Raw genomic sequence first — 18,217 nt, forward strand, 5'->3', positions numbered from 1 at the left:
CTCTGATTTCTGTTTTCTATGAGCTTGGATAAATGAGTTTATTTGTTTTTCTCAACATGTGGTCTTTGTAGATCTGGAGTCTGGTAGGAAGAGAGTTAAGCCTCGGATTTAAAGTTTGGAGAGCACTTCTTGTCTCTTAAAGAACACTGATTAGGTGCTCATTTTGGATCTAAAAATATTTCCACTAAACTCAATAATATTTGCATTTGGGGATGAATAGATACAGTTCTCATTTAGTACTTCTCTCTAGAGAGAGCAGAGTGGCCAGCATCTGGCCTTTTACCTTTCCTCTTGGCAGGAATAAAGGATTTCATTGGAGAAAATGGGTAGAAGAGAGTAGAGATATCTATGCCTCGATTCTAGCCACATATAAACAGTCCTATGTGGGACACATAACCTACATAGTCACAGTATATTCAGCATCACAACCCCTTATATCACTCCAAGGTTTATCTCCAAAGTTATCAAATGAGAAGGGAAAGAATTCATATGATTGTACAAAAATATTAATAATAGCATTTTCTGTTTTAGCAAAAGAAATGGAAGCTAAAGGGATACCATCAAATGGGCTGAACAGATAATGGTATATGACTGTAATGCAATAAAAGATGTTTTCAGATAAAATTGGAACTAATGAAGGATAAAGTAAGAGGAACCAGGAGACCAATTTGTTCTATAGAAACAATATTGTAATGACAAACAACTTGAAAGACTTAAGAACTCTGATCAATGCCGATAAATAAAGGCCAGTAATGAACTGTAATATCTATGTTCTGACAGAGGTGATTGCTCTAAAAATGCAGGATGAGGCATTTCTTATTGGATATGACCAATATGGGAATTTGTTCTAATAGGCAATGCACAGTTGTTATATAGGTTTTGTAATTATTGGTTTTCCCCCTAAAGAAGAATTTGGGAAGGAGAATGAATTAAAAGGATAAAATAGTAATTCATGCCTTAAAAAATAGCAAATCACTTCCTTTGCAATTACCTTGTAAGGAAAAAATTCAAATATTATGTCCTCATTTACAGATGGGGAAATTGAAGATAGGTTAATATAAATAATAGACCTTCTTGAGGGCAAAGATAATTTTGGCTTTTATCTTTGTAGACACAGGTTCTAGCAGAGTACATGGAATATGGTGAGGGTGTAATAAATGCCTTTTAATTACTTGACCTAACTGGTGTCACATACTAGCAAATGTTAGTGGGCTCTGAATCCTCACCTTCTAATTTCCACTTCCAGTCCTCACACCCTCATTCCAGCCCCATACTACACAACATTGCTTCTCTGGGACATGCATTCTGTGAAGGGCAGTGTGTTACATGGAAATAGGAGTTCTAGGGATTACCTATATGACTTCAATCTATGAGTCTCAACTAAGATCCTTTCCAGCTCTTGAATCCTATGGTTCTGCATTGCTAAGGAAGTGTTGCTCTGACAAATGAGTATTGTAACTATACTATTAGGCTGGGATGGAGCCAACAAGAAGATTACTCTTGTCTCTCTCCCCTGTAGATCTGGGTTTTGACCACAGTGTCTCTGACAAAAGCCTATTTGTTACATCAGTGGCTGGTTTGCCAGCAATTACTGTCAATTATACACCCAGAGCCCTTGTTTGGGGCAGTTCAGAGCAAGGCCTCAATTAGGACTAATGAGCAAGGGAGAGGGAAGGAAATCTCTGAATCCATTTCCATCAGGGTGAGCTAGCTTCAGCATTTGATCAGGATTGTGATTTGCTTGGGTCATAAAAGGCCTTATTCTGGGCATCAGCCAAGCCCTTTAAAGAGCAATATGCCAGGCAATATGCCCTCTGATGTTTGGTAAACAACATCCTCCAGGGTATCTCAAGCTAATCTCAAAGATGACATAGTTTCTACAACTTGAAATTATGGAGTAATCTAAGTGAGTGACAGCATAAGACTTTTCTGTAGATTCTACCTGGTCTTCCTGAATGTGTCCTACTAAATGGAAGCCAGTCTTCTCAGATTTTCTTTTCATCCTCTTCAAGCCCTCTTTGACATACAACCTCCCAGCATTTCCCTGGTTGTGTGAATTGGAGAGTCTTCCCAGAAAGGGAGTGAAAGAACTAGTGCGTCTTCTCTGAGTCAGCATTTTATGAGGTAATGAATATTTCTTTTATCTCTTTTTGCCAAGATTGACCTAAGCAAGAGAAATCAGTATTAGGGGACTGTGGAATAGTAGAGAAACCAGTTACCTGAAAGCAGGTTCACAGCTGATTATGACACTGAAGAGGACCAAAGTTTAATCCCATCAGTTTACATTTTCTCTTATTTTCCCCACCCATCATCTGAATTCCCTTTTACCCCATATAAATTATAAAGTCTTGAAGGGTTCCTGCTTTGGTAGTTCTGGGTTCAATACCTAAACCTCTCCCGATAGGGCTCTTAAGATAGAATTCCTACAATGTGCTTATTCAAGTTTTAGTTTGTAGATGTAAAAATATAACTATTCTGGAGCCTACTTAGACTGCTATGCTTTTTTTTTTTTTTTTAAAACACAGAGGAATGGGAATAAGAAGGGAGGAGTCATCATGATATAATGAAAAAAACACATAAGGTCCAAGGGTCTGGGTTCAAATTCTGGCTCTACCATTTACAATTACCTTTGTGGAAAAAGGGTAAGTCATTTTGGGCTTGTCACTTTATTTCTCTAAGTCTTAATTTTCTTATAGGTAAAATGAGGGCAATGGACTAAATTGCTTCTTAGGTTCTTTTGTAAATCTATAGTCCTATGAAAAATTTATGAATATCAAGATTATGGATATAAAGGTAGGAAGTAAACAAACATTTATTAAGCATCTACCTACCAGGTGCCAGGCATTGTGTAATGTGCTTTACAAATATTATCTCCTTTGGTCCTCACAAGAAGAGAGATGTTATTATTATTTCCATTTTACAGTTCAGAAAACGGAGGCAGATGAAAGGCAAGTAAGTTATCCAGGAGTACACAAAAAATAAATGGCAGAGCCAGGGTCCAAACACAGTTCCTCTGACTTCTTGTACCCCAGTGCTCTTTTCACTAAGTAAGTGTTTGAGGCCATATTTAAACTTAAATCTTCTGGACTCCCTGTATTCTATCCACTATGCAAATTAGCTACCAGGTACTTAACTCTCATGTCTAGATGTGCAAGTCATAACATATAGGTTCCAGTCGTAACTTCACCATTGTTTAATATTGGGCAAACCATTTAATTTCTCTCTCAATTTCTTTTCTTATACAATGGGGAAAATAATATTTGCTCTATTTACCTCAAAAGTTATCATATATGTAGTGAGATCTGAAAGAAACCAAGCTGTGATATGTTGTTGGGAAGAAGTAGGCCTCTGCCTTTCAGCCTTCTCTAGCCAGCACATCATATTATTATTTATATAGATCAACAGGGCTAGTGGAGAGACATTAAATTTTTTTTCTTATGACAGTTTCACTCAGTTTCTTTTTCTGGTTGAGGAAATAGAATGCCAAAGAGATTTTCCTACCTAAGGTAGTTTGATAAGATAAAAGAATTACAAAGGATTTTTGACCTTAAATTGGGTGACAATTGAGCTAAGATATTCAGGGAAAGTAGTTACATGACAGTTCAAAAGACATAGAACTAACAGAGTTAGTTCTCAGAAAACTTCAGAGACATTGAATTGAAGCAATTGATTGAAGTTTAGTAATCACAGCAGTTGCAGTTGATGGAAGAGTTGAAATTTGTGCTTCAGATGGATTATAGTTAATGAAAATAATAGTTACATTTACTACAATAGCTACATTTAACTATATTAGTTACATTCAACTATATTACATAGTACTTTAAAGTCTGTAAAGTGTTACCTCATTTGATCCCTAGAACAATTCTGTGAGGAAGTTGCTCTTAAGATCTCCATTTTATGAGGTTGAAAGCTTCCTCCCTCCCCCCTACTCCCTTCCTTCCTCCCTCCCTTCCTCTTTCCCTTCCTTCCTCCCTCCTCCCTTCCTTTCTCCCTTCCTCCCTCCCTTCCTCCCTCCTCCCTTCCTTTCTCCCTCCCTCCCTCCCTTCCTCCCTTCTCCCTTCCTTTCTCCCTCCCTCCTTCTTTCCTTCTTTCCCTCCTTCTTTTCCTTCCTTCCTTGAAAAATTTGAGCTTCAAAATTTCTCCCTCCAATTAGCGTCTTCTCCCACTGAAAAGGCAAGCAACATAATACTCATTATATATATGAAGTAATGCAAAATAATTCTATCTTGTTTATATTACAAAAAAGAAAGTGGAAAAAGTATATTTCAATTTATATTCAAAGTTCATCAGTTTTCTTTCTTTTTATAGCATTTTTCATCAGTTCTTTAGACTTGTCTTGGATCATTTTAATAATCAGAATAGTTAAGTGTTTCACAGTTAATGACTGTTACAATGTTACTATTACTGTTGCAAGTACGGTTCAAATGAACACTTTGCTGCTATCAGTTCATGTCTTCCCGGGGTTTTTCTGTAACTATTCCCCCTCATCATTTCTTATAGCACAATAGTATTTAACTGCAATCATATACTAATTGCATGGACTGTTGCAAAATAAAACCTACCTGTTCGAGAAGATACAGAACCAATCTTTACTATAGTTCATTTTACATCTCTCACAAAACAAAACAAAACTTCTACATAAAAGCAGAGATTATGGAGTAGCTAGAGATTATGGAGAGAGCTGACCTTGGAGTCAGAAGACCCATGTTTGAAATCCTTCAGCATTTACTAATTCTGTGATTGTGAGCAAGTCATTAATTTCTTTGATCCTCAGTTTCATTATTTATACAAGAGGCTTGATAATGTTTCCCCGCACAGGGTTATTTTGAGGCTTAAATGAGGTACATAAAATTCTCTTGAAACCTTCAAACAGCATAGAAATGTAAGCTATCATTGTTATTTCTTGTATCCAAAGTTGTCTACTTTATCTCTCCAGATTCTGGTTGCCCAGCTTCTTGAAGGGTCTTTGGGTTGTTCCATACTTGGTGGGCTGATTCTACTAGGTTCGGTTTACATTTCATAGTTGTCCAACCCCTTGATCTTTACTAACTTGACTTCAAAGAGCCATTTTCATTATACATTTTGAATTTTCAGTTCTTACTGAATAGGTGTTTCCCATTGGGTAATTATTTTTTTTATTCCATATGTAAATGTTTGCATATATATATATATATATGTACATATATATATACATAAACAAGTATAAATATACATATTATACACACAGAGACACTCATCTTTTATTCATCTCATAATTCATGGTTACTCTCACATGTTTGTCTCTCTACCAGACTATTCTCATGGACATGAGAGCAGGGAGACTTATCTAAACTTTGCACACCCCCTCCCCCCTCAATGCTAAGCACAATGCTGTCTTGCTGCTGCTATTGTTGTTGTAAAGTTATTCAACCATGTCTCAATTTTCATGACCCCCTGGACCTGTCAATGGGGTTTTCTTTTTTTTCCCCCAGTTATCAATCTATGATCCTTTAATCTCCATTTTTCCTTTTTTTTTTAAAATTTATTAAAGTGTTTTATTTACAAAACATGTGCATGAATAATTTTTCAACATTGATCCTTACAAAACTTTTTGTTCCAAATTTTTCCTTCTTTCCCCCCATCCCTTCCCTAGCTGGCAGGTAGTCCAAATATATGTTAAATCCAATATATACATATACATATATATATATATACATACACATATATATGTACATATATATATATATATATATACAGTTATCTTGGTACACAAGAAAAATTGGATCAAGAAGGAAAAAAAAATTCTGAGAAAGAAAACAAAATGCAAACAAACAACTACAGAAAGAACGAGAATGCTATGTTGTAATCCACACTTAGCTTCCAAGGTGCTCTCTTTGGGGGCAGACGGCTCTCTTCATCATTGAACAATTGGAATTGGTTTGAATCATCTCATTATTGAAGAGAGCCATGTCCATCAGAATTGATCATGGTATAGTCTTGTTGTTGCAATGTATAATGATCTCCTGGTACTGCTCATTTCACTCAGCATCACTTCACATAAGTCTCTTCAAACCTTTCTGAAACCATCCTGCTGATCATTTCTTACAGAACAATAATATTCCATAACATTCATATACCATAACTTACTCAGTCATTCTCCAACTAATGGGCATTCATTCAGTTTCCAGTTTTTTGCCACTACAAAAAGGGCTGCCACAAACATTTTTTGCACATGTGGGTCCCTTTCCCTTCTTTAAGATCTCTTTGGGATATAGGCTCAGTAGAAACACTACTAGGTCAGTTTGATAGCTTTTTAAGCATAGTTCCAGATTGCTTTCCAGAATGGTTGGATCTGTTCACAGTTCCACCAACAATGTATCAGTGTCCCAGTTTTCTCACATCCTAGAAATAGTTTTGATTTCTTCATTAGAAAATTGGCTGTCTATATCCTTAGACCATTTTGGATAATTCTTTATTACACTCACATAGCATTCTAATCCTTGACATCAGGGTAGCTACATGGTGCAAATGGATAGACTTTTTTCAGGTCTGGAGTCAGGAAGACTCACCTTTCTGAGTTCCAATCTGGCTTCAGATGCTTTCTAGCTGTGTGATGCTGGGCAAATCACTTAACCCTGTTTATCTCAGTTTTCTCATTTGTAAAATGAACTGCAGAAGGAAATGGCAAACTATTATCTTTGCCAAGAAAATCCCAAATGGGATCATGAAGAGACAGATAAGACTGAAAAAGAATTGAACAATACTTCTCAATATAGACAGTAATGGTTTAGACAGATTTTCCCCATAGTATCTAATGAATCATAATATTTAAAGATGGAAGGGACTGAACTAGTCCAATTCTTTTTATTTTGCTTTTTTAAAAATCTTGTTTTTTTTTTTTTCCTTTGAGAATTCATTTATGGCTTGTAGCCCAGACAGTTTTAAATGACATACTTTGGGTCACACAGAGAGTAAGGAGAAGAGCCAGAACTTTTGGTATTGAAGTAATGACAAAAACTGGCTCCATCATGTAATCTAGATTGAAACTCTGTTTGTGATTAGATCTCCATATAGAAGAATCATTGAATTATGTAGTCAGAACAGCCAATGATTCTAAATAGATATCTTATCACTAACACAGGATCACTAAGTATTTAGGGGATAAATCTAGATTTAGTATCACCTCTATGAGATTGAGTGGCCTTTGTTATTTTCATGAACAAGAATCAGGGTGGTGGCAGGGCCTCAGGCTAAAGGGATTTCAGAAGAAATGGGAAGGTTGGCAAAGACAGTAAGAGATGAAAATAATCAATGATAGCTGAGAATTTCCACAAAACACAGGAAGATTTATATGAATTGACTCAAAATAAAGTAAGTAGACCCAGAAGAGCAGTATATGCAATCACTACAATAATAGAAATAAAACCACACTCACAATTGAAGTCAGAATAAATTTAATGACCAACAATGAATCTATCCAAAAGTCAGATGGTTATGGAACCTAATATAGTTGATGAAGGCAGATTATTGCTTTACTCATTGGTTTTGCTTGACCTTTTTTTTTGAATAATGCAGGAGTGGAGTAGGGAGTTAAAGTGAAAAAAGGAATGATTGTGATGTAAAATGTAACATAAAGACATTTAAACAAAAATAATAACAATGAAGAAACTAGAAGGAAGTTCTAGTTATTGTCTGAAACTGGGTATGAAGAAATGCATATATCTATAAAACAAAAGAGTGTTCAGTTCCATATCCTATTCCTTGTCTCCTATCAAATACTCATAGCCTGAATGCTGGACGTTGCTCTTCACTAGTTCTTAAGCCCTCTTGGTAGTTCCTGTTTTTGACTTTGCTTTGGCTTTAGACAGCTTCCTAACTTAGGGCCATTTAGCTCAAAGAGTCAATTTTTCTTTGATTTTTAAAATTGCTATCTCTTGTTTTTTGTATCATATTCAATTCTAAATGTATACTTTGCTGCTCCCCAACCCAACGAGGTTTTCCTTGTAAAAAAGAATAAAAAAAAAGACAGTTCACTGGAATCAATAAAAGTGGATATAATCATATTCAGACAATACTCTACACCCATAGTTCTCTATCTCTTCAGAGATGAGAGAGTACATTTAATTAATTCATTTCCAGAGCTTCCTGTTCATTTTAATTGCATAACATTTCACTAAAGACTTAATTGTGGATTATTCCCATCCTCATTTTGACTTGAACAGGTGAAGAACTTCTGTAAGTTCTTCTTCCCTATTGCTTCTCAAATTAAAAAAAGTTTTACTAAGGCCATAGCCCCTAGTCAGTCAAGGCCCTTAAGGACTGAGGGGGAGATATGGATCAGAATGTGCTTCTTTGACAGTAAGGGCTCATGGGTATAGGCAAAAACTAATGGGGAAAATTCCCTTTGTCAATGTGAGTCACTTGGATCTTTGAGAAGTTAAATGATTTGATTACATTCATTCACATAGCCAATGACAGTCACGAATCTTGAACTCAAGTCTTCCCTCTGAAGTTGTCTCTCTACTCATTGCCCTGTCCTGCCTCTCAGAAACAGTTTTAAAATACAGTTCAGTAGTGTTACTGAGTTTCAGCAAGACACAAGTTGCTTAAATCATATTTTAAAAGTTGAATGCCTTATTATTAATTTCTCCATAATATTTGGGTTTTGAGAATAGACTTTTACATAATTTAAATGAGTACTGAGGGACAGTTGTGCCCCCAAGAAAAGACTCAGGGATACCTCTACTTTTCTCCAGAAGTCTTTGTGAAGCCAGGTGGTCCCAGGAACCCCAGGATGCTGCTTAGAAGGATGGGAAGGATGTGTTGTTGACTAGCTCTGGTGAGAATAGAAAGGCTGTGCTTGGTGTTAGGTTTCTCTGTACTCCCAATCTCCAGCTGCTCTAAGCCCCTGTTGCTGTTTTCCATAGCGACCCAATTAAGATCCCTCAATTAGAGCTGGGGAAGGAGAAGATGCTTAGTGAGATAGAAGGCTTCCAACAGAGTAGTGGGGTCCTTTTAAGCTCTCTTAAAAATACACCTGTTCTTTGTAATCTTAGTTGTTGGTGGAGGTTTTTCTTTTTCTTTTTTTCTTTTTTTTTTCTTTTTGCTTATTTGGGGAAAATGTTAGCTTTTCTTTAAAAAAGTCAATTGCAACTATAACATATATCTGCATGGTACATTGCATTACTTCTCTTCCCCTGCCCTTTTGTGTATATTTTTTATATATAAAACAATGCTGTCATTCTACCACTCTCCAATGATTCTACCCTATCTCTTGTTCTCTTCCTATAGAACCAGATCTTGTAATTAAAAAAGCAGAGTTAAGTAAAAAAAAAAAAGCCAAGATATTGGCTATGTCTGATAGTATATACCTGTTTCCATGTCCATAGTCCTCCACTTTTGGGTAGAGAAGAGGGAGGAAAGCTATAATTCTTTCCAAATTATTTTCACTTTTCCACACATCTCATTTGATCCTTTGAAGTAGACAAGAAGAGATTAATATGTCCATTTTAGAGGTGAAGACCTAAGTCCAATGAGGTGAAGTGACTTGCCAGATGACATAGCTAATTAGTGATTGAACTAGAGTAAGAATTTAGTCTCCTGGTTTCTAGTCTTTGCTCCCAATATACTGAATAAATCAGTGTACCAAACTAAACCATGAAGAGTTGAAAGAGATAAAGAAAATTATAGACAATTTCCCTTATTAATATTGATGGAAAAAATTTAAATAAAATACTCCGAGGGAGATTACAGCAATCTATCACAAAGATATAATATATTATGGCTAAGTGGGTTTTATAGCAGGAATGCAGGGCTGATTCAATATCAGGAAAATTATAGGCATAATTGAACATATTGGTAATAAAATGATTGTCCAGGAAATAAACTTTTCACAAAATACAATTCCCATTCTTATTTTAACATATTTTAATTTTTACTAAATATTTTTAATAACATTAAAAATTTTGTGTCCCAAATTCTCTCCCTTTCTCTTGTCTCTCCCCTATCTCTTGAGAAGGAAAGTAATATGCTATCAATTGTACGTAAGAAATTATGCAAAACGTACTTTCATATTATCTGTGTTGCACAAAATAACACACACACATACACAAGCAAGAAAAATAAAATGAAAAAAATACTTCAATCTGTACACAGAGTTCATCACTTTTTTCTCTAGAGGTAGATAGCATTTTTCATCATGGATCTTTTGGAGTTGTCTTGGATTATAGTGTTGATAAGAGTAGCTAAGTCTGTCAGCACTGATAATCTTGATGCTATAACTGTAATAGTCTCTTTGTTCTATTTACTTCACTTGCATCAATTCATATAAGATTGCCTAGATTTTTCTGAAATCATTCTACTTGTAATTTCTTATAATACTATAATAGTATTCCATCATAATAAAATATTATAACTGGTTCAGCCATTCCCCAATTGGCTTATTTTTATTAGTAATACTAGAAAACAAAGGAATAAATGGGGCTTTTAAAAAATTACAGGTAGTATCTATTTAAAACCAAGAGCAAGCATTATTTATGAGAATAAATTAGAATCCTTCCCAATAAAATCAAGGATGAAGCAAAGATGCTAATTATAAACACTGTTATTTAGTGTTTTACTAGAAATGATAGCTATTGCATAAGACAATAAGAAGTTGGAAGAATAAGAATAAGCAATGAGAACACAATATTACTACTCTTTGCAGTTGATATGATATACTTGGGAAAACCTAGAAAATAAAGTAAGAAAATAGTTGAAATAATTAATAAATTTATCAGTGTTTTAGAATATAAAATAAATCTACAAAATCATTGTCATTTTTATATTACTAAAAATAACCATCAGAAAAAAGATAGAAAAGAAATTCCATTTAAAATTATCACATAGTACAAATACTCTGGTGTTTGTTTGCCATGACAGACTTAGGAACACAATATATCAACCATAGAGTGAGAACTTTTTTTTTAAATGGAAACGGGACAACATGGTACAGTAGAAAAAGATATTAACCTTGGAGTCAGAGAATCCAAGTTTAAATTTTGTCTCTGTTCTTCCTTAAATGACTTAAATTTCCTGGACCTCAGTTTCCCCATTTATAGGATAGAGTTAGGCTAGATGGCTTCTGAAGTTTATTTCAATTATAGAGCTGTGATCCATGATGTATTATGTGTTTAGCTCTGTGGAAAATACAGGAAAGGGGAGAAAATCCTTGCCTCAAAAGCTTAGCAAGCAGTTGGGGAAAAGATGTGTTCACAGGAAAAGGTCGCACCCAAAAATTCTGCTCTGTGGTAGAGGTCAGAAGTGCTAGAGGAATTCAGTGAAGGGAAGAAATGAATGTGTACCAGAGCAATTAGAGAAGGCTTCTTGGAGAAGATGAGTCCTAAAAATAAAACAAAAAAGAGAAAAGGTTAACCTTATTGGGCCTTGAAGATTCAGTAAGATTTTAATAGGTAGATTTGAAGAGCTTTAACTAGCAAAAACACTTAGTATGGAGGAGACTGAAAATGATTATACAGAAAAGAGTCCAATCATAGATATAGCAATACAGGACAGGGCCAGTCAAATCCCAAATTTTGAGGAGATGGAAAGCCTAGTATGAAGGGCATTAAAATGATGAAATTAGGACCTATCTATATCCTAGTTAAATCTTTCATGTTGATTACTGTGGAGCGCTCATTTCAGAGAGAACATTTAGAGTTAAAAACATTACTTTGTTTTTAAATTTACTTGATTTTTAAATTTGAGATTTTAATTTGTTACTTTTTTCTAATTAAATTTCTTAGCTTCTAAAATATTTCTCTTACCTCTTTTCCCACCTTCTTTTATCTTAGTTCCCTATTTCATGCCCTATCTTCTGGTCTAGATTATGGGCACTAACAATGAACCTGTATTGTACAAACAAATGTCTTTTTCTTCAGTTCGTTTTTTCCTTATAGATTATAACTTGTACAGGATAGGTAATTATTCAAGTCCAGTCTAGTTATCTTCCACTCACCTAACTCTGGAATTGTCACACAATCATCTAGTTTCAACAAATATTAAATCATGAATCAAACCATTGCTGCTGACAGTCTTGGAAGGGAAGAACTTTCAGAATTAGACTGCTTTAATGCATTTATTACTTCATTTATAGATTCTCACCCATGCCTTGTAAGTAGACTTTCAGTGACAATACAGAAATCAGAGTTGGGACTAAGAATAGACAAGGTAGGCAAATGCCTTGAGTATAACAAGAAAGGATGCAGGGAGTGTTGCTTTTTGATACCAACTTTTATAAAAGCATACAATCTTATATGTCAGACAATTCCACTCTTCATTTATGCACTTTATATATTTGGGTTTTTCTTTTCCTTTTTTCTTTTATTAAAAAATCAATAAGAAAAAAAAGAAAAATAGAAAAGGAATATAAAACAAAATAAAACAAAACAAAAAAGAACATTGTCATGTGCCCAGTAGAAACACCAGGGAGGATTCAAAATCTATAACAACAAATTGCCAGTTCAAGAAACTATATATAGAAGAATTTATATTCATGAATGTCCATCTTTCTTTCCTTGTAAATTGTTCTTTTGTTCTCTGCTGCACACCTTTTTTACTTTTCCCCACTCTTTCATGCCCCCCCTATCAGGCTATAGTTAAGAAAATACATATTTGTGTATATATATGTAGGTATATACATATACATATATACATGTACCTTCCCTCATACACATGTACATATCTTTCTTATACCTGTTTTAATTCTGCTTCTTGACTTGTCTTGCTATTACTTAACCTCTCCCATATATATATATGTAGTGTTGCCTATTTAACCATTTTTCCATGTGAGTAGGTTTTCAGAACTATGAGCAGTAGGTTTTTAGAACTATGAGCCCCTTTTAATGCCTCTGTTTCTATTCTTCCTCTGTACCTCATTTGTATAATTTAATTACTATTTTTACCTTAACTCTGCCCCAATCATTCTTTCAGCTACCCTATTATTGATGTCAGTCTTAAACATATGGTATACATTTCCCATGTAAAAAAACCCATAAACAATTTGTCTATGTTGAATTCCTTGAAACTGCTCTTTAATATTGGCTCTTATATGTTAAATTTTCTATTAAGTTCAAGTTTGATTGATAGAAAGTCCTGAAAATCTGCAAGTTAGTTGAATGTCTATTTTTTCATTCAATATTATAGATAATTTTGCTGCATATGATATTTTTGGCCACAGGCCTAGTTCTTTTTGATTTATTTGGTAGTAGAAATGATTCCAGGATCTTTGGTCTTTTATTGTGGCTGCTGATAAGCCCTATACAATTCTAATTGTAGCTCCCCTGTATTTTAATTTTTTTTCTTTCTTCTTGCAAAATTTTCTCTTTGATCTGAGGATTTCAAAATTTGGTAATAATATTTCTTTGTGTTCCATAAAGGATCTCCTTGAGGTGGTGATTGGTGATTTTTTCTGTTTATACTTTCCCCTCAAGTTCTATCATTTAAGGACATTTTTTTGGGTTATTTCTTGTATCACTGTGCCAAGGTTCTTTTTTTGGTAATAACTTTTAGGCAGTCCAATTATTCTTATATTTTTCTTATGTTTCACATTCTCTTCTACTTTTCCATTCTTTGGAATCTGTTTTGTTATTTCTTGGAACTTTATAACTTCAATGACTTTACTAGTAGGATTATAAGAAATGCCAATGGAATGGGCAAAGTCAAATTCAATGCAAAAATACCTAAAGGCAAAATATTTGTGAGCCAATCCATAAACTGTCTTAAATGCATGTGAAATTTCTGCAATGGAAAAATGGTTGATCACATATCTAGCTGCTTCTCTGGATTGGAGTGAAGCCATAATGTCCATTGGTCTTAAAACATTAAATTACAAACCATAAGGGTTTTGTCCTATAGGGAGCATAGGAGAGTGAAAAGATAAGCTATGTAGCCTTTTGCCATACCTATTTCCAATTTTCATAGAGCTATTTTTATCCTCTGTCTCTCCTTTTCTAGTTGGTTAACTTTTTTTCTATAATTTTCTTGACTTTTGGATTTTTTCCTTCAATGTCCTCATTTAATTTTTAAATTATTTTTTGAGTTTTTCTATAAATTCTCTCTAGGTAGGTAGCCATTTCACATTACTCTTTGAGGAAGAAGCTGCCTTTTTTTTTTTTTTTTTTTTTTTTTTTTAAACTTCAATGTTCCCTTCTAAAGATAAACCCTGATCTTCCCTGTTCCCATAGTAAGTTTCTATGGTAGGGTTCTTTCTTCTTTGCTGACTGTTTTCTTTCTTTCTTTTTATTTTAAATAACAGATATTAGTGTGAGCACCTTTAATTGTGGGTTGTAGGAATGGTGCTTCTGCTTTCATTTCAGCTCTCCCCTCTGACCTGGAATTCCAAACCAAGAACTCTACCCTTCAGCGAGTGCCTACTGCCCCACTGCCTCCACACTTTCTGGGTCCTGCTTTCTTTTTGCCCAGGGCCATGGCTCTGCATCACAGTTAGGTCTGGAATTCCCAATAAGCCAAGTTTCACTCAGCCTGCAGGGACTCAGATGCCACAAACAGTCCAGGAGATATGGTTCCTCTTGAGGCTACTAAATCAGCTAGACTCAGGGCTCCCCAAGATGTTTCTGTGTGAAATTAGCCTGAATATGTTTGCACTTTACAAGGGAATCCATCACTCATCCATCATTCATATGGATGGTATTTTCCAGATTATATAAAATTTAATTCCTTTATCCTCTGACTCTAAGGTGCAAAACTTTCACTTGATAGTAACCTCCAAGAGGAATAGAATATAAAAAAACAACATTTCATCTAGGAGCTACAAATGCCTTGTCCCACATTTGATTGAAACTATATTTTTGTCCATTAAATCAATTTCTCAGAGAAACTCAAATGCAAGGTATTTGGGAATTGGTTTTTTTCTTCACAGATGTCTGGAAGGAAGGGAGGAAATATTGAAGGAAAAGCGGCTGTTGCTATAGAGAAACTGCTACTTGAGAAGTTGTCTGTCTTTTCTTGGAGGCCATCCACCAATATTTTAAGTTTACAACAACAAAAAAAAGAAAAACTGGAGCCCAAGTTATAGGAACATGATTTATGATCAAATTTCATAATCAATAGCAGAACCAACATTTCCTTCATTGCTCTGAATGCTTAAAGTTATTTGGGACCACTTAAAGTCACTTCTCTTTCTGCATTTGTTTCATTCTTTGGTTCATTTAGCAAGTGATTACAGAGGGTTCACTGTGTGGACCCTCTGAGACAAGAGAGAAGACATGATTTCTGCTTGGGGTGAGCTTAAAGTTGAATTAGGGAGATAAAACATACATTAATCATGTTTCAATAGTGTAGAAAATACATTCTTCACAACAGATTGAGATAGATACTATAAGGATTTCTCTTAAATCAATAGAATATGAGTTCTTTTGAGGGCATGGGCTTCTTTTTTTCCTTATTTCCATCTCCACTGCCCTAGCATAGTAGTTGGCACAAATAGGAACTTATTAAATATTTGCAGAATGAGTGAATATTTAAGGTGATCAAAACTTGCAGAGATGTCCATGCTCACAGCCTTTAATACATGGCAGGAGTAGTTAGGTTCTATAAATAGATGGAGTTCCAAAAAGACTCATCTTCCTAAGTTCAAATCTGACATTTACTGGCTATGTGACCCTGGGCAAGTCACTTTACCCTGTTTGCTTCAATTCTTCATTCAGTAAAATGAGTTGGAGAAGGAAATGGCAAACTATTGTGATATTTTTGCCAAAGAAACCTCAAATGGCATCAAAAATAGTCAAATATGATTGAAATAACTGAACAACAAAAAGAAGCACTACCATTTGATTTCAGTTTCCTGGAATTCCAAACCAAGAACTCTAGCGAGTGCCTACTGCCCCACTGCCGCCACACTTTCTGGGTCCTGATTTCTTTTTGCCCAGGGCCATGGCTCTGCATCACAGTTAGGTCTGGAATTCCCAATCAGCCAAGTTTCACTCAGCCTGCAGGGACTCAGATGCCACAAACAGTCCAGGAGATATGGTTCCTCCTGAGGCTACTAAATCAGCTAGACTCAGGCTGTTTAATAAATGGATTCCCCTTTTGCCCTCCACATATACATGGCATATTTAAATTTATTCTAATTAGCATTATAAAGTAAGTCAACAAATAATAAATCAACACTGGAGCATTACCACCAACTACTGATATTTGAAGCATTGCATGATGGAAAAAGGGTTGCCAGAGCACCTCAATCAAATCCCAATATGCCACTTACCATCTGTGTGACCTTTCTCATAGTACTTTGTCTCTATTGCTCTAAATTTCCTCATTTGTAAAATTAGGGTTTTGAACTGGATGACCTTTGTCAGGAACTATTGCTATGACTACAGAGGATTTACAGAAGTAATAAATATCTGCTGAAAGGAACAAGCCTTTTCTTTGGTATATTTAAGGTATATCCTTTAGATATAGGTTGTGAGCTTACTTCCCCAACTCGAATTCCCCCAGAGCAACAACTCTTTCTCATACTATTCTGTAGATATCTCTGAGGGGTGATGAAATTCTTCCAAAGCTATCACGAGAGAAGAACCCAATATCAGAGAACAGTTATTTGTCCCTAAATATCAATTATCAGTCTAATTAATGTCAACTTAGTAACATTTAACCAGTTGATCTTTCCTCAATATCAAATAATCAATTAATATTAATTAGCATTTACAGAGGGATATTTACTAAGAAAATAGAGCAAGGACAAAAGGATAAACTCCCTTCCCCCATTTGAATTCGAAGCAAAAAACTTTCTCATTGAACCTTCTTATTTTAAATATATTAATTTTGTTTATGAAAAGACTTTTTAACATTATGAAATAAAATGACCTATTTTATCTTTTAAAATTGCCTCTATCTTTTGTTTGGTTAAGAATTAATTTCTTACTCATACCTCATAGATGGTATGTAGGCATAGAAGTGTTTTTACGGCAAAGGTGGTGAATGTTTAACAAATGTTCTCCCCTCCCCCAATGTATACATGGCCTATTTCAGTTTATCCTAATTTGTTAACATTTTTCTCCATCATTTTTTTAAGTACAGATAGTTAGCAAAACAATAAATCAAGCAAGCACTGATTTACAAAACCTGACATTTTCTGAGGTATAAATACTCAATGAAAATTTAGCAGTTGGTTCATTGGAGTTAGGTTAAGCTGGCTCCAGCAAATGTGTGGTTAAGGGCTATAGAGGTATATATTTTTGTTTCTGATGATTAATTCTGATGAATGTGACCCCAACAATGAAATGACTGATGCCAGTTCCAATGATTTTGTGATGAAGAGAGCCATCTACATTCAGATAGAGGATTGTGGGAACTGAATGTGGATCACAAAATAACACTTTCACTCTTTTTGTTGTTGTTTGCTTGCATTTTATTTTCTTACTCATTTACTTTCTTTTTTTTTAATCTGCTTTTTCTTATGCATCAAGAGAATTGTATAAATATGTTTATACATATTGGATTTAACATACATTTTAACATGGAGGGAATGAGGGGAAGGAGGAGAAAATCTGAAATACAAGGCTATGCAAAAGTCAATATTGTAAAATTATCTGTGCATGTTTTGAAAATGAAAAGCTTTAATAAAAAAAAGGAAAAAATAAAATTTTGTTTCTGGAGCTTAGTTATCAGCATCTTATTCACTATTAGTGAAATTCAAATTACTGGAAGAAATGACTAAAAGGATGAATACAGAGAGGTTTGGAGAGACTTACATGAACTGATGCTGAGTGAAACGAGCAGAACTAAGAGATCATTATGCACTTCAACAATGATACTGTATGAGGATGTATTCTGATGGAAGTGGAAATCTTCAACATAGAGAAGAGCTAATCCAATTTCAATTGATCAATGATGGACAGAATCAGCTACATCCAGAAAAGGAACACTGGAAAATGAGTGTAAACTGTGAGCTTTTTGTTTTGTTTTGTTTTGTTTTTCTTCCCAGATTATTTTTACCTTCTTAATACAATTCTTCCTTTGCAACAACAACAACAACAACAACAACAACAACAACAACAACAACAACAACCAACAACAACAACAACAACAACAACAACAACAAAATTGGGTTCTGCACATATATATATTGTATCTAGGATATACTATAAGATATTTAATATGTATGGGAATGCCTGCCATCTAGAGGAGGGGGTGGAGGGAAGGAGGGGAAAAATTTGGAACAGAAGGGAGTACAAGGGAT

General features: G+C 34.7%; 1 long non-coding RNA gene across 1 annotated transcript; it reads left to right on the plus strand.

Annotated features, from left to right (window-relative positions):
• The first annotated feature begins 1,619 nt into the window (after positions 1 to 1,619).
• Positions 1,620 to 15,034, plus strand: LOC141559548 (uncharacterized). Its single transcript, XR_012487475.1, has 3 exons — positions 1,620 to 2,124; positions 2,526 to 2,642; positions 14,897 to 15,034. It is a non-coding gene; the product is annotated as an uncharacterized LOC141559548 (long non-coding RNA).
• Positions 15,035 to 18,217: the final 3,183 nt, after the last annotated feature.

This window comes from Sminthopsis crassicaudata, chromosome 3 (genome assembly GCF_048593235.1).
Source record: "Sminthopsis crassicaudata isolate SCR6 chromosome 3, ASM4859323v1, whole genome shotgun sequence".
Taxonomy (NCBI): Eukaryota; Metazoa; Chordata; class Mammalia; order Dasyuromorphia; family Dasyuridae; genus Sminthopsis; species Sminthopsis crassicaudata.